This window comes from Ambystoma mexicanum, chromosome 12 (genome assembly GCF_040938575.1).
Source record: "Ambystoma mexicanum isolate Mex_15411 chromosome 12, UKY_AmexF1_1, whole genome shotgun sequence".
Taxonomy (NCBI): Eukaryota; Metazoa; Chordata; class Amphibia; order Caudata; family Ambystomatidae; genus Ambystoma; species Ambystoma mexicanum.
The window spans coordinates 1,194,332,979-1,194,356,373 of NC_090936.1; positions in this window are offsets into that span (position 1 = coordinate 1,194,332,979).

Genomic DNA, 23,395 nt, shown 5'->3' on the forward strand with positions numbered 1-23,395 from the left:
GCCTCTCGCACCTGGTGATAAATTGAAAACAGATTTTTAGTCAACTGGTTACAGTAATCTGAAAGAAGCACATTTTCTATATCCCGTAATGAGCGACTTTTTGGCATACACCAAATATTAGCAGGTCTCCCCATTACCACCTCAAAAGGAGAGAGCCCAGTCTTAGTTTGAGGGGTTGTTCTCATCGACAGCAACACAATCGGTAAGGCGTCTGTCCATTTTAACTTGGTGCCAGCACACGTTTTAGTGAGCTTGTTCTTTATAATGCCTTTATGCCTTTCCACTATTCCGGCACTTTGGGCATGTCTGGCCGAATGGAATTGTTTATCAATCTGTAATCCTTTGCAAATTTGTCAGATTACAGTAGCGATAAAGTGTGGCCCATTATCCGACCAGATGACTCTCGGCACCCCGAACCTAGGAAAAAACTCTTTCAACAGAGTTTTTGCCGTGGTTATGGCCTTTGCATCTCTAACAGGGTAAGCCTCAACCCACTTACTAAAAGCACAAATGACAACCAACACATATTTTACAGCATCGATACTTTCACCAAAAGTGCAAACATTTACAAATTTCTTTTACAGCATACATTTCTGAACTGGAATCAGTGGCAGTCTGTTTAGCTATCTGATCGGCGAAAGCATTCCCTTTTCCTACATCATCTGTAACCTTTTGATGTGCTGAACATTTTATGATAGCTAACTGAACAGGGAGTGCAAGTGCTGAAAGTAATCACACTATTAAAGTGCCATGCTGGATTTTCGTTCTGTGCGAGGTCAAGAAACCTCGTTCTTTCCAAAGTCTACCGAAATTGTGGGCCACCCCAAAGGCATACTGACTATCAGTATATATATTCACTGTAAGCCCTTCATAAAGTTCACAAGCTCGAGTTAACGCTATAATTTCTGCAGCCTGTGCAGAGTTATGCATAATTCTTTTAGTTTCCACAACCATGCTTAAAGTAGTAACAGCATAAGCAGCCGTGGATGTACCGTCTGGAAGTTTAAAACAAGAGCCATCACAAAATAGCTCTCCTTGTGGGCTATTCAAAGGCGTGTCTTTCAGATAGATTCTGCCTTTAGTCTCTTGTTCTGTCATATAAAGGCAATCGTGTGACGTATCGTCACCATCAACAGTATCTTGCGAGACAGGTAAAAGCTCAGCCGGATTCAATACACAACACCTCTGAATTTGAATGTGGGGGGCAAACAAGATTAGTTCATATCTTGTCAATCGTGCAGAAGTGAGGTGTTGTGTTTGAGTTCTATTCAATAGAATATCTACAGAGTGAGGCACCATTAGGGTTAACGCATGACCCAGGACCATTCCCTCACTCTGTTTTACAGACGCAGCAGCAGCAGCAACAGCGGGCAAACATCTTGGCAAATCGCATTGCTACAGGATCAAGGGCGGAGGAATAGTAGCCGCACGGCCTATTCTTCCCTCCATGTACCTGCGTTAACACAGCCAAAGCACATCCATCACGTTCATGCACAAACAATACAAAGGCCTTGTCATAATTCGGAGTTCCTAAAACCGGCGCTGAACACAGCGTGGATTTGAGCAAATCAAATGCTGTCTGGTGGTCCAAAGTCCATGGCAATGGCAAATAAATGCCCTTATTTGTCAAAGCCAGCATTGGTTTAATCGTTAACGAAAGGTTAGGGATCCAGAATCTACAATAAGAAGCCATACCTATCAAGGCTCTAACTTCCTTTTGCGTATTTGGGACAGACATGCCAGAAATGGTCTTTATTCGTTCAGGTGTCAACCGTCTTCCCTCCTTTGACAGGAGATAGCCTAAATAGGCGACCTCCTGGCAACAATATTGGAATTTTTTAAGTGAAGCTTTGTGGCCATGTTCTGCTAGATGACAAAGCAACAACATGGTGCCTTCTTTACAGGTGCTCTCTGAATCAGCAGCCAAGAGGAGGTCATCTACGTACTGCAGTAACGTGCAAGTAGTAGGCAGCTCGAGGGTATCAAGCTGCTCTTTCAATGCCCTACTATAAATACTTGGACTCTCCGTGTACCCTTGTGGTGCACGAGTGAATGTAAATGAGCGTCCACCTAGGGTAAATGCAAACAAATACCTTCTATCCTTGTGTATGGGAATACTGAAAAACGCGTTTTTAAGATCAACAATGCTAAAATTAGTGGCAGAAGCCGGAATCATGGTTAGTATCATTGTAACATCAGGTACGATAGGAAATTGAGGAGCCACAATTTTGTTAATAGCGCGTAAGTAAATTATAAAACGAAAGGGAATCGTATTATCACCTTTTTTGTATACTGGCAAAACGGGGCTGTTACATATACTACCCGTAATCTCCTCAATTACTCCATGATGTACAAAATCAGAAACTATACATTTCAAAGCCTGTTCGCCTTCAACTGAGATCTTGTATTGCGGGATGTTTCAAAATAATTTTAACAGGTTCAGTTTGAAGAATGCCCACATCATTATCATCAATTGCCCATAAGCATTCTGGAACATTACTAAATTCTGGCGGTAAAGGTCGAGTCAAAAACTGAGAGGCGAGTGATTGCTGAGGTGAAATTGTTAGCCGAATTCCATCCGGAGAACAATGTATTACTGCATGCAATGCCTTCAACAAATTTAGCCCCAGCAAGTTTTACCCACAGTTTGTGGTAAGTAGAAATGGACACTGTTCCGTGAAGGGACCCAGTGTTATTGGTACCGGCAAAGAGACCGGACAAACTACAGGTGTGCCTGAAAACCCTACGGAAACATTGGATTGCCCTGACAGGGGAATATTTGGAACCCGTGAATGATCAGTGGAACATTTCTGTGCTCCCGTATCTACTAAAAATAGATGCTTCCTATTTCCCACCGCCATCTCAACGTAGGGCCCTTTCTGATGAACGGGAATAGGCATAGGTTCCAAATCCTGCTTCGGGCAATCCTAGCGAAACAGAATATTATCAAAAGGAAGCTCTTCAGAGAGGTACGCAGCAGAAGGGTGATCAAAAATGTTTCTATTATCCACATTCAAAACATGCTTATCTTTTGAAGGAGGTTGCTGTGATTCTGGTGTAAACTGACCTCTGCCAGGGCCCCCTGCACCTGGGCGACCTCTGGATCGTCTACCCATGTTCCCAAATGACCTTTGCTGTAAGGTCGGACATTGTGCGCGCCAGTGGCCTTCCTGCCGGCAATAGGCACACTGGTTAATGGTTACCGGAGCCAAGGGTGCACTTCCCTATGGAATGTACTGACCTCTAAATTGATTACCCCCTCTAGGGTTTCTAACAATCTGCTGTAATAAAACTTTAGTTTTCAGGTCACCCTTTTTTTTCTCAAGTTTTTCCTTTTCAGTAGTTACACGATTTTCATAGTACTGAGCCATATGCAGTACTTCTGATTGGGACTTCACCCTGCCATGCGCTTTTAGAAGACATAGGGCCTCATTCCGACCCAGGCGGTAAGGGGTTTACGGCAGCGTAAACAGCGCCGACCCTTACCGCCTGATTCCAAGGTCCCTTAGCGCCATGGAGGTTTTAACACCTGCTTTTAGCAGGTGTTAAAATCCATGGCGCTAAGGGACCTTGATGTTAATTACGCCACCGTAATTTACGGTGGCGTAATTAACGCCTTCCCCACTCCCATTATGCCCTATGGGGCAAAAATGGGAATGGGGAAGGGTAAATGGGGATTGGGGACTTACCGCCCCGCCAACCTCGGAATGGGGCGGTAAGTCCGCCAACCACCATGGCGTAAACGTAGTTTACGCCATGGTGGTAAAGGTACGACCCAGGCGGTAACTTACCGCCTGGGTCGGAATGAGGCCCATAATGTGTAACTGGATGTCAGGCAGCAATCCACGTACAAATTTGTCGACAAACAACCTTTTCCCTGACTCTGTGCCTAAGTCTTTTCCACTGAAATCTGAGAATACCTGCTCAAACCGATTGAAGAAATCGGTAGCACCCTCAGACTTTCCTTGGACACAGGCCGTAAACTTGTCCCAAATGATTCTTTTTTCTGGAACCATAGTTTTCAATTTTACAATAATTCTATCAGGCAAGGTTAATATCACTTGAGGTGGTCGTTCGCCAGCTGGTCTTTCTCTGTCTAGCCTAACCATGTTATCCCATGTATCTCCCAACCCAGGTATGTCATCTATAGTCCTAATCTGTTTCCACAAATCAACTGGCAGGAGTACGGGAAATTATAGGTCAATATCACTTAAAGTGAATACCGACGACTGTAAGACCGACTCTATTTCGGATTCTTTCTTATGTCGGGAATAGATTGCTTTATGGTGTTCACTTCCTGTCTTGAAAATGGGACTTGAACAAACTGTGAAACGTAATGTGCAGGAATTTCTCCGGCGACTATTCCTCGTCCAGCATCGGCCGCAGTCTCAACTTTCGGGACAAATGTCGGAGGGACCTCTCTCATAGGCAACTGAGAAGTAGGCAGCTCCGAACTCTTACTAAGCAACAGAGCCAAATCAAGCGCTAAGGCAGTCGAAGAAGTATCAATCAAAAAAGCTCTCTTATAAACACTCAACAATTCCGTGGGACAACAAATCTTTCTTCTTACACACTCATTCTGCAGGTGCTCTACCATCACCTGTATCACTTTCTTTTGCATTTCTAACGTATACTGACTATATGTGTCATATACTTCATCTGGAGTTATCGACATATCCAAAATCCATCTTACGCGTCCTTTATACAAATTTGCGCTTCCTCTCCTTTTAATTCTAGATGAGGAGAAAACCGTTTCTGTAAGTACATAATATCTAAACTACCACCTTCTACTTCCTCATTCTGTAACTCTTCCAAATCCTTCCTATACTCAAAAATCCTCTCAACATGCTCATATACCTTCTTTGCAGTATCTCTGGACAATGCTAAGGCTTTCAAATCCCATAACCCTTGTGGGAAATCTACATCATTTAGTCTATTCCACATTATCCTCAAATGAGTCCCTAATCCTTCGATAAAAACATTTTTCTCAGGAATTTCTTTTACATTTTTCGAGTGTGGAACAAACATCAGCCTGTTCACCCTTCTCCATACAATGTTTAGCCCAAGCAGTCAATTCACTCTTTTTATCTAGGGACACAGTATTACGAGTCACAACCCTTGGTCTTGCTCCCTGGTCTACAACAAGTGATGCAGAATCACTTGGAAGAGGAAGAGTAGGCACATTCTGAATAACAACAGGTGAAGGCAAGTGGGCAGGCAAAGGGGTGACGGCTGGAAGAACAACAGGAAGAACAGTAGGGAGGACCGGAGGAACTATAGGAGGGGGAACTACAACAGGAATGGGCAAAGCGCCAGGAGGAGGGACGTATGGAGGTGGCGCGGAGGCATCGGGCCTTCGTTCATGCAAAAGTTTATTAATCAATTCATCTGACGCATGAAAATCTTTTGAAGGGTAGATTTTCTGAATGCCTAATTGAAATGCCTTGTCCTTGTTCCTAACTGACTCCAATTGTTTATTTTGATCATATAACCATACCTTTTCGACACTTGTCATATGTCTACGCATGTGTTTCTCTCTACTCTTTTGTTGCTGCAAAGCTTCTGTTTTCCAACTGTGCAACGCGTGAAATGCTGCAGGTCTAGCCTTTTCTTTACTAATACAGACTCTAAATATTGTATACGAGGGATTTCAAAGCTACCATTGGTTGGCCACTGAAGATTAGAATTATGTCTGGTTTGTCTGTGCCAAATGTCATTAAATGCTATACTACCAAAGCCTTTCTTACAGTACATAGTACATGCCGGCGACCCCTCCTGTGGTGCGGGACGGTTATCTTCCAAAGATTGTCTGTCGCTGCGGAATAATGCCCTAAAGCAGGCAGACAATTTCCCAGGCATATCAAAGTTCTGGTGTTACCTGGTTAAATAATTGTGCTCGTGAGTACAATGCTCCAAATTCAAATTGTCAGGGTTAGATTAAGAATTGGGGCACGATTCACCTGACCAAAGGACTGGGAGGCACGATCGGGTTAGTAAGGACAATGCTAAGGACCCACGTGTCTGGTGATTTTCGGCAAATTTACCCACCTCAAATATATGGACCCTCGTCAAGACGTCGTCTCGGGCTACAGCTCCCCGTCCAGGGATCGGATCGTGCAGTTTTGTCGAGGAATTCGCTTCTCGTCTAGAGTGGCCGTTTCTGTTGGCACTGTCCGATCCCGGTCCGATAGCCGAGCCAACCTTCAACGAGACAAAGTCAATCTTGAGGGTCCCTATTCGGGCGCCATCTGTGTAATCAGAATAAATACAATATTACGGCTGTTACACCATGCAAAGGAAAATACACCGACACGGGCTTATAAAGATTCCCAGACTCTTTATTGCAAAACTGAACAGTATTCAACAAAGTACACAAATAGCTATTTGGCCGTCAATATATCACAGAGACCACCAGCAGGGTTCAATGTGAGCAGTGAACAGAATTTCCTAGCTGGACATCGACGCATTTATACAATTTGTAAAATGATGTCCAGCCCTCTTACAGGTTAATTATACACTGGGCCAGGTTCACTTTCCTAATTTACATATCTCGTGCATGCGGTTTACTTTTGAATACATTTACTAACACACTCCATTATTGTTTACTTTAACATTTACATGCTTTACATACTGTTTTAATACAGAACAAACAAATGTTTCACATATTATATTGGGATAGCATTACTGTTCTTGTATACTTGTAGTTTAACATTGCTAATTCAAGTAATCCCCTGCTCCCGAGGTCAACAAAGGACAAGGTCTACATGACCCTAACATGTAGCCTGAAGGCAGGTTGGACATTAACTCTCCTACAGAGGTTGGAGAGGTTAAGGCAAGAACAAGGGTACACGAGACGGCCATTTTAGATTACAGGGTGACTTTGTACAAAAACCACAAAATGGCGGTTCTAACCTAAAATGGAGGCTTGATTCAAGATGGCGGCTTACATCAATTTCTAAGGTCAAGACCTTGCCGTAGAGAGTTATTCGCGTACAATGTTAAGCAACTTGGCATAGGCCAATATACATACAAATCATTATAATAGGAGGCATAATTTAATATCCAGTTCGACATAGTGGGGGCAGAGATAGGAAACACGCAGTTTATCTTTATGGTAGACTCAGGAGCGGAGAAATCATGTCTTATGGAAGGGCGGTTTCCGCTCTCAGGCAGGAAGTTAGAGACGCAGGGGTTCTCTGGGACTATTTTGAAAGTTCCTTACACTAAAGATCTTGATATAACGGTGGGGGGGGGGAAACCGTGCGCGCACCCTTACTGTACCACGAAGATGCACCTATCAATCTGTTGGGGAGAGATTTGTTAAGCAAATTAAATATGACCATCTCGTTTACAGAACGAGGAATAGTGCGTTCAACCCCAGGAGTGTGCCCAGTACAAGCTATGTTGATGATCAGCACAGTAATGAACGAAGTTGTGGTGCGAGGAATACCAATTGATATAAGTATGTTTATTTATGGCATCAAGGTATTAGCACGAGCGGTGCCAGAGATAACGAGAAAAGAATGGAGAATACCATCAGATTTTATATTCCGCCCAATTGCACACACAGACATCGTGTCAGGCACGATAATGTCCATAGACATCGAGGCAGTTCAAGTATCCAGTAAACGTATTGTGGTCATAGGACTGGACGCGCAGGGGTGCGAGTGGAGAACTGTGTTATGTATAGACCCAAACATAATGCTACGAGACATAACAGACGAGGAATTGTTCACTGATGGTGAAAATGATGGAGAAATAATAATGGAAATAAGTATACCATGTGATATTATGATCCAGTACAGAGAGGTACACAACCCACTCATGGCTAGCGTTAATGCCCCACTGACTATATTTGAGGAAGACATGGCAAAGGTAGCACCTGAAATTTGGACTACAGGGCTCCACAATTTAGGGTTACTGCATGAGGTGACACCAATACAAATAAAACTTAAGCCAGGTGCAATACCACCGAGGGTAAAGCAATATCCCATATCGAGAGAAGCAGAGGAGGGAATTAGGGAAACCATAAATGCACTCCTAAAACAAGGCATCATAGTGCCATCAAGCTCCCCATGTAATACGGCGATTTTCCCAATCAACAAAGCAAAAGGAGGGGCGTGGAGGATGATCCAGGATCTCCGCCCACTCAATGACGTCATTCAAAAAGAGTTCCCATTAGTGCCTAACCCGGCATCAATATTGTGCAGCGTAGCAAAAGAATCAACATGTTTACACTGTAATTGACTTGAAGAATGCTTTCTTCTCCATACCACTCGACCCAGGATCCCAATACGTGACAGCATTCACATTAGGGAACAACAGGTATGAACATCGCAGACTCCCACAAGGGTATTGCGAAAGCCCCAGCATTTTTAACAGGGTGCTACGTGAGAACATTGGAAACATAGATGTAGAGAGTACCATCATCCAATACGTAGACGATTTACTCGTCTGCAGTCATACAGAAGAAAAGTGCAGAGAAGACTCAATAGCACTACTGAATGTGCTAGCTACCAAGGGGTACAAGGTGGACAAAGGAAAATTGCAATACTGCTTCGCCAAGGTTGTTTACCTCGGACAGCTAATATCAAAAGATGGGAAGCGAATACTCCCAGACAGAGCAGCTGCTATGCGCAACATAATAATCCCAAAAACTGTGAAAGACATGCAAAAGTTTTTTGGCATTTGTAACTATTGCTAAGCATGGATCATTGATTACGCGGCACACACACGCCCCTTACTACAAGCGTTAACAGATGCACAGAAAAATAGAGCTGCAATAAAGTGGATGCAGGAAATGATAACACAGTATTTGAAATTAAAAGACCTCATTGCTGATGCCCCAGTCCTCGCGAACCCAGATTATGAGAGGGAATTTTTCTTGTTTTCACACTGCAATGGGACACTGATGACAGCAGTACTGACACAGAAAACATCACTAGGTCACAAACCATTGGCTTATTACAGCGGGACAATAGATCCAGTAATGCAAGACCATTTCGCGTGCGAACAGGCTCTCGAAGCTGCGGCCTTTGCTATTGAAAAGAGCGCCACAATTGTCATGGGATGTTCAGTAACGCTATATGCGGAGCATTCCCTATTCGCCATCCTTGAGCGATCAAAATCAACGCTAACAACACAAAGAGCAGCAGCGTATGAAATAATAATTTCAAGCCCCAACGTACACTTTGTAAGGTGCAAAACAGTAAACCCAGCAACATTCATTACAGAGCCATGCACGACAGAGGACATACAGGAACACGATTGTGCCACATATGAGGGGGAAGGTGATGACATCCCAAAAGCAAGTGAAAATGCCCTACAGGAGGGAGAAATATATTTCATAGATGGGTCAGCATCAATAAACCCCCGAAAAACATGTAGGGATGGTGGTAGTGCGCATGGAGGAAGATGACTACGAGACAATTGTACAAAAGCACCTCCCATCCCATTACTAAGCACAGGCAGCCAAACTAACTGCGCTGATCGAAGCACTGCACACAGCCAAGGGCTGTGCAGTGACAATATACTCAGACTCAGCATATGCAATTACCACAGTGCACTCAGGGCTGTCACGGTGGCGTAGACGGGGAGTCAGGAGAGCAGACGGTTCTCCAGTACAGCATGCAACATTGTTGAATGAGTTAATAGATGCATTAGCAGTACTATCGGTAGTGGCAGTGGTGAAATGCCAAGCCCATACCAATAACACAGATGCAATCTCATTGGGAAACGCGGCAGCCGACGCAGCAGCGAAGGAGGCCTCGTATTTCAATGTAACACCAACACTCAAATGCATTGTAAAAGCAACCACCACAGACCCACTAGAAGAAGCCTACAGTAATACCCCAATAGCGCAGATAATAGAATTACAAAGAAGAGCACCACAGGAGGAGCAAGAACTGTGGGGCAAACGGGGATGTAAACAATCAGCCACAGATCTCATTTGGAGACAGGAGACAACAGGAAAGGTTGTAATGCCCATAGAGTTACTAGAAATAGCATTCCAACAGCTGCATTTCCCCAGCCATGTAGCAAAACAACAGATTGCCGCAGACATCCAGGAACACTGGTTCATCCGCAATTTGCAAGAGCACATGTCAAAATTCATTGTAGAATGCATAACATGCCAAACATGTAATTCAGGAATGACATTGAGAACACTGCGCGGTACCCTGCCCCAACCAACAGGACCATTTAGAGAGCTCCATATAGACTATGCTGATATGGGAGAGAGGTGTAATGGAGCAAAATATTTGATTGTGGTGGTGTGCCCCTTTTCAAGATGGGTGGAAGCTGGCCTATGTCCCCACCCAGACGCGAAGTGTGTGGCCAAATTCCTTGTTCGGGAAGTGTTTTTCTGATGGGGAATATGCAATGTGATAAGATCTGACAACTGTACGCACTTCGTGAATGACCTCTTTAAGGAAGTGACATCACTCTTTGGGGTAAAACACAAACTATGCTCAATTTATCATCCGATGGCGAATAGAGTGGTGGAAAAGATCAACGGATTGTTGAAGAGTAAGTTATCAAAGTTGTGTAACACACTGAAGAAGAACTGGGTGTATTGCTTGCCCCTAGCACTGTTCCAACTCAGGACGCAACCATGTAAAGACCACCGTCTGAGCCCCCACGAAATTGTGACTGGGAGGTGAATACACACTCCAGTATCCACGATTAGAAGAGAATCGGATGCATACAGGGCTGCCACAGTGATGGGGGAAGAGTTCAAGGAATACCTGACCCAGTTAACATGCACAATACGCAGCATAGCGCGGCAAATAGCACTGCCTTTTACTGAAAATGTGGCGACTGATACTACCACACCGGCCACAGACAGTTCAAGCGGGCCACTGATGCCAGGAGCACATGTGTACGTCTGCAGCTTTGTGAGGAGGTGGAATTCACCCAGGTTTCATGGCCCTTACGAGGTCATCTATAGTACACCCACTGCGGTGAAGGTGAAAGGATTGAAGTATTGGGTGCACTTATCAGACGTGAGGAGGGCACACGATAGTACAATCCCCCAGGAGGAGCAAGATGGTGCCACTGGTACCACAAATGAGGTTGAAAAAGGATAACAAAATGATCGGTAAACAGAACCTGCAGAGATAAAAGTTATGATATGCATCTTGTTCTGCACAACTCATGTCCTACTTCTTTCTTTTCCATGTTTTCCTTCTTTCCTTTTTGATTGATCAATATCCTCTCCATACACCTCAATTCTCTCTATCTCCCACCTTCGTTTCGATTATTGTTCCACGCTTTTCTCCATCACTGTTTTACTCTCCTTTCCTCCATAGCAAAAGTAAATGTGTAATAGAGCAAATGAACAAACATGACTAAAAATAATGATTAAACATGAAGTTGAACAAAAAATGTAAATGCATGTATATATTGTGGTGACTTAACAAATTTATATCGCCCCTCCAGGTGACAAATGGCCCAATGAACTACAATCACGGAGAACCAATTAATGCTAGATAGTGATAGGGACGCCATTAGGGCTAAAAGGTTCAGTAACGTTGAATGTGTTTTGAAATGTGTTGCAGTTTTGATGTCAGTAATGTTGTTTTTTGCGGCTTGGTATTATACCCTTTTATCTTTTGTTAATGACATGCACAGGGGAGGAAGCGGGGCTAATGTTAGGCAGAAACCTGTGCAGTTCCCTTGGGGAACACTGCAAAAGATTTAAGACTACAGGTAGAGCAGTAAACCCCTTTGGTAGCAGTCTGTACCACCCAGATTTACCTGGTAGCTGTGGCTGAGCAGTCAGACTTCTCTCAAGAAGAGTTAGGCAGTATGTAAAGTATACACAATATGTACCAAAACACAATAGCGCAAGCAAACACTGACCAGAGCTTGGTTTCAAAAGTATATAGTTATTTATTTAAAATACACATAAGTTAAAAACACTCTAGCAAAAATATAGTAAAAGCACTTCAACACAGTTATACTGAAAGTAAATTCAATCCTTTCTCCTATCTAGACAACTCTAGGTTAACACCACTTAATTAAAACAGAGGTGAGTGCTTAACGTTAGATGACACTCTAGTAGTTTCCAAGAAAGGGAGAGAAAAAGCAGAAATAGGTTAGACACACCACTCTAAGGTCCAGAACACTTGCAATAGGCTTAAAGAAGAATAAAGTCACAGGTGAGCAAAAGTCACTAGGCAGGGCCCACTCTTAGAGTAGCCGGAGCGAAAATGTGCCCAAGATCACACTGTTAGTTAGAGATTCAAAGTCTTGCAAAGAGTCAAAAAGAGTTTAGAGTGGCTCAGAAAGTTTAGCCAAAGTGTCCCAGGCACTCCCAGGTTCGAAAGCCGGGGACTAAATCTACCCCGTACAGTCGGTAGCAAGGGAAGCCAGGCGGAACACAGTACCTTAAGCGGAAAGGATCCTCCAGCGGGGGCAGTTGTTCCAGGCAGCGACAGCAAGGCTCGACGTCGGTCAGGGGAGAAGAATATCTCGCTGAAGAGCAGAAGAGAAAGGTCGTAGCACTGCCCGGGAAGAAACCAGCCGCGGAGTCCTCCGGTTAAAGGGTTGGTACCGACTTTCGCGGTATGGGGGTAAAGTGTGGTATTCCGGATGCCGGGGTGCTTGGCACAGGCAAGGCGGCCACGAGATACCTCAAAAGGACGGAAAGAAGGCGAAAACTGGTTGTCCCCACCAGTCAAGGGAAGGAGCCACTCCGTTAAGAGTTCTCCTCGGTCGTCGGGAAAAAGTGGTGAGACGGTTCAGCAGGGCTCCACCGGGTGGTGTCGTCGAAGCAGGTCGGCTCAGCTCTTCCCTCGTCGGATTCTTGGTCCTGTGGCGACTTCTGAAGTCCCAGTCCCCAAAGCCCTGCTTTTATGCAGCAAACCCCCATTCACCCAGCCTAGCTGTCACTCAAACATGCTAAGTGGTGAGCCGGGCGGCTCACCACTTGGGCCAATCAGGACGGAGTGCGACTTGAGTTACCAAGGTAACTCAGTCCAGGGTGCCTAAATCCCCCTCCACCCCTCCTAAGTACCCCAGACAGAGTGGCACCACTTTGGAGGGCTTCTGTGGAGAAGCCCGCCAAAAGTGGAACAAAGGGCTCCACTTTGGGTCAGAGTTACAGAGGCGAACACCAACGCCATTTTAGAATCAAGTTTTGGCAAAAAGTCCCAACCGGAGTTATAAAAATAAATATATAAACCGGCGGTATGTTTAAGGCTACCGTAAATAAATAATTAAATGTGTTAGCCTAAAACAATGGGAAATCCCATAGGGAAATATTCGCGGTCGAATATAAAAAGTAGTTTCCACTGCCACCAGCCAAAACTCGATCAGGGGGGACGGAGACGTGCCCCCTCGACTAACAGACCCTGGGGCAATCGAATTGCCCCAGCCAGTACGTCCACAATATGATGGTTTGTACTGGTTCTGTTCAGGATTCAAGACTAGCAAAGTCTTTGGTGACTTTACATGCCCTGGGAGACAGTAGTCAGTCCCAGGGTATGGAGTCTATGTTGGGGAGTCCCTAGGACACCCCTGGGTCACGGCACAGAGGGTGCTGTGTGACCCACATCACAAACATACATGAGGCCCTATGGAGTAAGAGACCCCATAGCCCATTCAACACAAGGTTTAACCAAGAAAACACACTTCAACATGTCCAAGAGTGAGGGTAAAAGAGTCTCACTCTTGGCAGGAGAAAAAAATTAAACCCCAGAAATCCAGCAAAGCTGCTGGGGGACTCACTAGGTAGGGAAATTCAGCCTAAACAGAGAATTCTCCCTAACACTCGCCCCCCCCAGACTAAGGGACAGGAGGATTTAATCCACTCCTGGATGAACCTCATACCTCTAGTCGATGATATACATCCTAGAGAGTCCATCAGCATTTTGATGGTGACACCCTGACCTATGCTTAAGGGAGGACTCAAAGGTTTTCTTTTGCAAGCTAAAGGACCTACAAACCCTTTGAGGAACATCAGTCTTTTTGTTATAGGGGATCTGGTTGACCAGTCCCTCAGAAGTTGGTACAACTTCTGAACCTATGTTAGGCTTTTTGAAGGGGTCCTTATAAAGGATTCCCCTAGATCTAGAGGGGCCTCCAAGGTTCCTCACCACCTCTCTTGGGGGAGCAGGTTGGGTCTTAGGCCTCTTGGTTGGAGGGGTTGGGGTTAGGCAATGTACCTGCTTCCCCTTCCTCTTAGATCTACCCTTACCTATTTTAGGAGTTTCCCCCCTAATATTAGGATTTGAGTTGGGGTCTTCAGTAGAAGGTCCAACAGTCTGAAGGTTTTTGGCCTTAGACTTTTCTTTTCTGGTTTTCCACCAGCACTGAGAATTACCAGTTCTCTCAGGTCCAGATAGGGGCCTAGTTGGTCTATCCACCTCTTCCTCAGAAGCAGGGGGGGTCAGAGACTCGGAAACTAGGGGAACAAGGGTGGAGCTTGGTTGGGGCTCCCATGTTCCTAGCATACTATCCTGAAATGTGCCTGGGTTAGAGGTCAACTTACTAACACCAGGGCTTGTAGTGGGGTTCTCAGTAGAGGGTCCCACAGGCTTAGAAGGGTCCTTCAAGGTAGCCTGTCTAGCCAATTTGGTTAAGTTCTGCTTCTCCATACTGGGAGGCCTGGGGGTATGTGACACTACTCCTAGAGTTCTTAGGTCATTCCCCAACAGGACCTTCCCAGGTACCTCAGTCTGAACACTGACAGGGATCCTCACTGTCATGTTGTTACACTGAATGAGGGCTGGTAGAATAGGAACCATTTGGACAGGGCCTCCAGACATTTTAGTGGGACCTTTGGGTGCTTTGGCCACATCCTCAGGTTGAAAGAAGCTTTCATCCACTACTGTTCTGCTGGCCCCAGTGTCTCTCCTGGCAGGAGTATCCTGGCCATTGACAAGAACACTGTCCACATAATACACCTTAGAGTTAACAGGTAGGGAGTTATACACAACCCTATTCTGGGGACTAACCAGACCCATAGGCTCTAAGTTTACAGTTGCTTGAAGACCCAAGGGTTCTTCAGCAAAGAGTTCAAAGTGGGCACTAGCCATCTGTACTTCATCCTCAGGAGTGAAGGCTAAGGAGACTGTGCTGGTCCCTGCAGGTTTACCCTTGCACTTGGGATCTCCTTTGATATGGTCAGTACCCTGACAGACATAGCATTGTCCAAATGCTCTCTGGAAGGGTGGCTTGTTCTGACCTCCTTCTGGCTTGTGGCCAGAAGGTACAGTAGTCTGACTCGGTTTCCCATGTGGCTTACCCTGGTTATTTTGTGGTTTGGGGCCCTCTTTGGGATAGGAATTATTAGAATTCTCTTTGGAGTCCTTTTTAGGCTGTTTCTCCCCATCCTTCTTCTGAGTTACCCCAGAATCCTTGTGAGTGGCCCTGTTGGCAACCCACAAGTCAGCAGCCTTAGCTAGCTTCCTAGGATCCAATTCCTGTGAATCAGCCAAGTGCTGTCTGAGCTCAGGAGAGCAGGCATCATAAATTGACTCCAACATAAAGAGATTTCTCATCCCCTCATAAGTGTTCACCTTGTAACCCTTAATCCATCCCTCTAAGTTTTTCAAACATTCACTCACCCAGGTAGCCCAAGGGGTACCATCATGCTTTTTGAGGTTCCTAAACCTCTTAAGATACTGGGAAGGGGTCTTCCCAAACCTAGCTATCAAAGCTAGTTTCACACATTCATAGTCCTTCCTATCCTCCTCCCCCATCTCCATTACCACATCAGTTGCAACAGGGGGAAGCCTAGAGAACAACCAGGTGAGTAAGTCATTTCCTGTGATGTTCTGGAGCCCATGATTATATTCAAACAGAGACAACCAATCCAACACATCCAACTTAGGCTCATACATACCAACCAATTCTTTAGGCATCCGGGGTCTTTTAGGACTGGAACTTCTAGAGGAGCCAGAGAGAGAAACATTCTCAACAGATAATTTCTTCATTTCTAAGTCATACTTGAGCTCCATTTCCCTTAGCCTTAGTTCTTTGTCAGTTTGAGCATTAAGTTTCTTATACTCCAATTCTAGCTTCATTTTCTCCAGTTCAAAGTACTGAGGACTAAATGTGGGACCTGGTAAAGGTCCAGTAGGTACAGCAGGTAGAGCAGGCAGAGGCCTAGGGGGGACAGTTACAACAGCCTCACCCTCCTCTTCTGACTCTTCCTCAGAAACATCAACATTTTGCTCCATGTTAACTTCAATACTGTCATCTACAGTTGCTGGAGTGGTAGGCTCCTCTGAACCATCACCCAGACTTTGGTTAGCTAACAATCTTTCAATCAGCTCCATTTTCTTGCCCTTAGTCAGGAGATCCTTATGTTTACAGAGCACTCTTAAACAATCAGCAGTTTTGGCTGCAAGGGACTCTTGACTATAGCTTTCTATAACTGACATGTTAGAGGTTTTACTTTTTCAGTGCTAAGCTTTGTGGTTAGTTGCACTAAGGTATCTAAAGCACAATAAAATGTATACTCAATACAAATCCCACCGCTGTACACCAGTGTTAGGCAGAAACCTGTGCAGTTCCCTTGGGGAACACTGCAAAAGATTTAAGACTACAGGTAGAGCAGTAAACCCCTTTGGTAGCAGTCTGTACCACCCAGATTTACCTGGTAGCTGTGGCTGAGCAGTCAGACTTCTCTCAAGAAGAGTTAGGCAGTATGTAAAGTATACACAATATGTACCAAAACACAATAGCGCAAGCAAACACTGACCAGAGCTTGGTTTCAAAAGTATATAGTTATTTATTTAAAATACACATAAGTTAAAAACACTCTAGCAAAAATATAGTAAAAGCACTTCAACACAGTTATACTGAAAGTAAATTCAATCCTTTCTCCTATCTAGACAACTCTAGGTTAACACCACTTAATTAAAACAGAGGTGAGTGCTTAACGTTAGATGACACTCTAGTAGTTTCCAAGAAAGGGAGAGAAAAAGCAGAAATAGGTTAGACACACCACTCTAAGGTCCAGAACACTTGCAATAGGCTTAAAGAAGAATAAAGTCACAGGTGAGCAAAAGTCACTAGGCAGGGCCCACTCTTAGAGTAGCCGGAGCGAAAATGTGCCCAAGATCACACTGTTAGTTAGAGATTCAAAGTCTTGCAAAGAGTCAAAAAGAGTTTAGAGTGGCTCAGAAAGTTTAGCCAAAGTGTCCCAGGCACTCCCAGGTTCGAAAGCCGGGGACTAAATCTACCCCGTACAGTCGGTAGCAAGGGAAGCCAGGCGGAACACAGTACCTTAAGCGGAAAGGATCCTCCAGCGGGGGCAGTTGTTCCAGGCAGCGACAGCAAGGCTCGACGTCGGTCAGGGGAGAAGAATATCTCGCTGAAGAGCAGAAGAGAAAGGTCGTAGCACTGCCCGGGAAGAAACCAGCCGCGGAGTCCTCCGGTTAAAGGGTTGGTACCGACTTTCGCGGTATGGGGGTAAAGTGTGGTATTCCGGATGCCGGGGTGCTTGGCACAGGCAAGGCGGCCACGAGATACCTCAAAAGGACGGAAAGAAGGCGAAAACTGGTTGTCCCCACCAGTCAAGGGAAGGAGCCACTCCGTTAAGAGTTCTCCTCGGTCGTCGGGAAAAAGTGGTGAGACGGTTCAGCAGGGCTCCACCGGGTGGTGTCGTCGAAGCAGGTCGGCTCAGCTCTTCCCTCGTCGGATTCTTGGTCCTGTGGCGACTTCTGAAGTCCCAGTCCCCAAAGCCCTGCTTTTATGCAGCAAACCCCCATTCACCCAGCCTAGCTGTCACTCAAACATGCTAAGTGGTGAGCCGGGCGGCTCACCACTTGGGCCAATCAGGACGGAGTGCGACTTGAGTTACCAAGGTAACTCAGTCCAGGGTGCCTAAATCCCCCTCCACCCCTCCTAAGTACCCCAGACAGAGTGGCACCACTTTGGAGGGCTTCTGTGGAGAAGCCCGCCAAAAGTGGAACAAAGGGCTCCACTTTGGGTCAGAGTTACAGAGGCGAACACCAACGCCATTTTAGAATCAAGTTTTGGCAAAAAGTCCCAACCGGAGTTATAAAAATAAATATATAAACCGGCGGTATGTTTAAGGCTACCGTAAATAAATAATTAAATGTGTTAGCCTAAAACAATGGGAAATCCCATAGGGAAATATTCGCGGTCGAATATAAAAAGTAGTTTCCACTGCCACCAGCCAAAACTCGATCAGGGGGGACGGAGACGTGCCCCCTCGACTAACAGACCCTGGGGCAATCGAATTGCCCCAGCCAGTACGTCCACAATATGATGGTTTGTACTGGTTCTGTTCAGGATTCAAGACTAGCAAAGTCTTTGGTGACTTTACATGCCCTGGGAGACAGTAGTCAGTCCCAGGGTATGGAGTCTATGTTGGGGAGTCCCTAGGACACCCCTGGGTCACGGCACAGAGGGTGCTGTGTGACCCACATCACAAACATACATGAGGCCCTATGGAGTAAGAGACCCCATAGCCCATTCAACACAAGGTTTAACCAAGAAAACACACTTCAACATGTCCAAGAGTGAGGGTAAAAGAGTCTCACTCTTGGCAGGAGAAAAAAATTAAACCCCAGAAATCCAGCAAAGCTGCTGGGGGACTCACTAGGTAGGGAAATTCAGCCTAAACAGAGAATTCTCCCTAACAGCTAACATGATACGAGAAGGGTCGCACTTGATATGGACAGGGGTGAAGACTATGTGGAAACAATCACATGAGATTAACATGAACAATACAGTAATGATGCAACCTTCAGGACACGCCACTGTAGGACCAACAAGAGTATCATTGTTACGTCTGAAAATAAATATGAGTAATGCTTATGAATTTAACGAATACGGTGCAGATTATTATTGGCCAAATGATTTAACTAACACTAGTACATATGCACAGACAACCATATACTCTACCTCACACAATATTGCTGCTACTGATGACGATACACATACCATATTGAATATCAATGATACAAACTGTACTGGAATGTTTCCAATACATTACAAATGGGTGAAAAACAATAACAAGGAAGGGAGGAGGAGAAAAAGGGGGCGGGCGGGAAAAGAGATGACATTTATCATGACCTGGGGTTAGACGAAATAGAAGATCCCCGCCACCCTGATCAATCAAATAAATAGTATGCCGACATGAGTGCCACGGCGAAGCAAGCAACAAATGAAAGCTGCTACGTCTGTTCACTCATCCCGCAGGCATCAGGAACACCGAAAATGTTAGTACCGCAGGAAGTGCCTTTGTCGGAGGCCCAATGTTTAATTCATCTAGTTTTGTGCAGAATAAAGAGCACGTTCCAAGCGCACACCGTCACATTGAAAAAACTGGAGAATGACAGAACGTGCACAAGCAGACGCCAAGGAGTAATTTGCCTCAAGGAACCATTTCTTGTCATCAAGGGGACGCGATATGCAGAAAATAAGTGGCACGAAGAAACAATTGAATGCAAAGCAGAAGCACTCCGAGGCCTATCAAATGACACTTTCCAATGGATAAAAGAGGTATGTGACCCCATTTGGTCGCAACATGTCGCAAAGCTAATGTGGATCACAGTGTTAGAAAAACCTATCAAAATACAAATAGAAGTGCCACATGAACTGTGTTTCCATGGGGAAGGAAAAGTGAACATGGGGGAGACAAAGAGATGTAACAAAACGGTAATCATACCTGACATGAAGAAATGCACAGCTGCACTAATGGATATGTATTGGGTTTGCGGCAAACAAGCTTACCTGCACCTCCCTGCATCATGGAAAGGAACTTGTGCTTTAGCCACCCTCCACACAGCCCTGATGGTTATAACAGAGAGCCATATCCAAGGATCGGCAGCAGGGCAATCGGCTGAACCATCGGCAGCGCCCCAACTAATGAGAACAGAAGCTCCAGCATATGAACTATTGTCAGAATATGAACTAAAGAAAAGATTGACACGAAGTAAAAGATCCTCCAATTACATCTCATCTGAATCATCGAAACTCCTTGCTGAGATCCCGCAAAAATACAAGCTCTTTTTTTCAACAGCAGAGACATTTTTCGGCTCACTTCTTGTCCCGGGACTGCAAGCACGAACGAACGCCAAATGGTTGCAGATAGTGCACTGGGAGCTCATCCAACTGGCTAACGACACTGAAGAGAGGTTCAACGTGATAAAAATAGAGCTCTGCGCACTGTGCCTTATGACAATGCAAAATAGATATGTCTTAGATCTCCTCACGGCGATGGACGGTGGTGTTTGCTGAAAAATTGGGGGGCGTGTTGCACATTCGTGCCAACTGAAGATGCTGATAACGGGACACTCTCACATGTGATAACAGCAGTACACAATCTAGGGGAAAGGATGAGAACAGAAGGAGGCGCAGAAGAAAGCACATGGTTCGACAATTTGTTCAGTTGGATACCATCATGGGTAAATGTGGCAATGAAAATACTGGTCCCCATCATCGTCTTTGTGCTCCTGTTCCTTTGTGTGTGCCAACTGGGACTACGGTGTTGTGAGAAAAGCATGCCAACCTCAGCTATGATGATGGTAACAATGAGCCGACCGACAACGGTAGCTACCATGATAGATGCACAAATGCAAACAGGGGAGTACACTACACCGCAATACAGGATGACAGCAATTTACAGGCAATATGGGGATATAGTTGATAATTTGCATCATACAACGATAAAAGAACCAAGGGAGTTGCAGTGATACCAAGAAGTATGGGTGGATCTAGATGGGGATGGAGGAATTTACGTAATGTGTACACCAGACGAACATGCCAGAAGAGGAAATAGCTTAAGAAGTGTATGCAGAGCGTGGATGCCAATAAAAGGCACCCCCGCGTGGGACGAGGCTGTGGCGGAGGCTGAGTACTACCGAAGCAGAATGAAAAGAATAAAAAATAGAAGTATTCATTACTTTAGATGTAACAAAAGGGGGGAATGTGTGGGAGCGAGGGGCCAATGGGCCCCTCTCTGCCATCACTTCTCAGTATAAAACTAGGACCAAGTGCCTCTAGTGGTGGGCACACCCCTCGCCCTTACGCAATGTTAACCTTGGTTTACATTCGCGTTGATGGGACCACCGAGCAGGACACGGGGCATCCATTTTTTGTCCCCCCTTTCGACTCCATCTTGGTGACCAGGCCTCACTGCGATAGTACAAAATGCCTCTCTCCCTTTTCCCTCGGCGCACATGGCCCCCACCCTCGTTCCCACTCCGACTGTAAAACTCCACAGCTCCATTCTCACGCTGAAGCCGGAGATGCTTGCAACAAATAATAAATGTAACACATCTCTTTTCCTCTGAGATTACTGTCCTGCATGAAACAACATGAGCCAAGCACATAGCTCGTCCATCTCCACAAAAGTGTCCTTGCCCTCTTACCCTCGCCAGTTGAAACTTATTGACATTCTAACCCTGCGTCCTTGAAAGGCATTCCTTTCATGTGCCAGACTGCTGACCATTCTATGAAGCCCCCCCAACAGACCCTCAACTAACATTAGACCCCTGCTGCAGTATATTTTGCCCAATACTAACAAATGCCACATACCTGAGATTCTTGTGAGACTAACCCTACAGTTCAATGACAGTATTATAGTGGTCAAGACTCGTAAACCTGTGATCCGTATAACCGAAACGTCACAGATGTTATAGATACCTGTGTGATTTGTATAGTGACATGATAAACTACTGAGTGTCTTTTGATCAACCAGTATTTAGTGCATGCATTATCTAGAATGTATTTTCTTAGCTTAGTGACCACCATGTTTCACAGCGACCTGACCTTCACCCATCCGGAGTACAGATGTCTGACATCAATCCTCCCACCAAGTGAGCAACCAACCCGGAGGAAGAGATGATGCTCACACCTAAGACACCACCCTGGCTGACCAATCCGGGTCCAACGTAGCATCATATGTTAGATATGCCAATGTACTATATAAATGTGTTTTAAAGTTGATGTGGTCAGAGCGCTCTCAGAGATCTAGATAAACATTTCCTTGAACTCTCGCAGCCGGATCTTTTGTGCCTTATTCCCTGCCCAGGGATTGTCTGTTTATTCATTTCTACACGTATGAGACAGGGAGGGCACAAACAAAACTCTGCCCCAGTATTATGAGTAGCACGATGAATGAGACAGAACATTTTTAACTTGACTCAGCTCCTAACAGGGAGACAGTGAAGTTGGCAGAGTAAGTCCTGGGAGTGTGTTATTCTGGGAGCTCCCAGAACAAGGTGAGCAGGAGCATTCTGGAGAGTCTGTAAATGTTGTATAAGAGCCTCAGGTTGGCCTAGATAAATTCTGTTACAGTAGTGTAGGGATTCCATGATGGATGCATTCACAATTTTAGTCCTAGACTCAGACGGTAGGAACGGTAGGACTTTTTTCAGTGCTTTCCGTTTAGTGAAGCCAAGTTGGCAGACTGCAGATATGTGGGCTGCTCTAGAGCCTGTGGCCATTAATTTGATCCCTAGGCACTTCACTACTGGAATGGGTTCAGGACATGGGCCAACGGAAGTGGGCCAATATTCACAAGTCCAAGGCTGTCCTATATTGCTAGACCCGACCAGCAAGACCTCTGTTTTGTCTCTGTTGAGGTTAAGCCAATTATTGGCCAACCAGTCCCTTACTGTTTACAATGTGCTTAAGGATACACCTAACAGAACATTCATATAAGTCTCCGAGCATTCATGTAAGTCTCCAAACTTGAACACTTGATAAATGAAATATGTGTAAAGTTTATTTATAAACTGTATCACATTGCATACATTATTATTATTATTATTATTATTATTATTATTATTATTATTATTATTATTATTATTATTATTATTATTATAAGTGTTTTCATTTATTTAAGCAAGCATGTTTAGGGTGAGGTCATACAGTGAGGAATGATCATGTGGACTGTAAGGCAGGCATGGTATCAAACAGTGAAGACAGACACAAGTGATCACAGTTCAAGGGTGTTTATTGAACATGAATGGGGTGGTAGAATGCCTATCTAGCCCTATAACTAAGATGGGAATAGTCTCAACCATCAAATAATAAATAATGCAGTCCTAGTCGAGTCTGTCAAAACAAATTGCTCTATACTAAAAAAAAAAAAAAAAAAAAGTTTGCCAATCATTACTCTAATAACACATGGATGTGGAAAAACAGTGTATGAAAAAGAAATAGGCGGTCATTACGACCCGGGCGCAAAGGGATACCGGGCACCGGTAATGACACCAGTGCCGGTAATCCCTTTGCGCCCTATTCCGAGGTCCCTTTGCGGGTCCTTCCCTTAACGCCTGGTTTTAGCAGGTGTTAAGGACAGGACCCGCAAAGGGATACCGGGGTCAATAACGGTACCGCAATTTGCGGTACCGTTATTGCCACCTTCCCATTGAGCCCTATCAAATGGGAATGGGGAATGGCA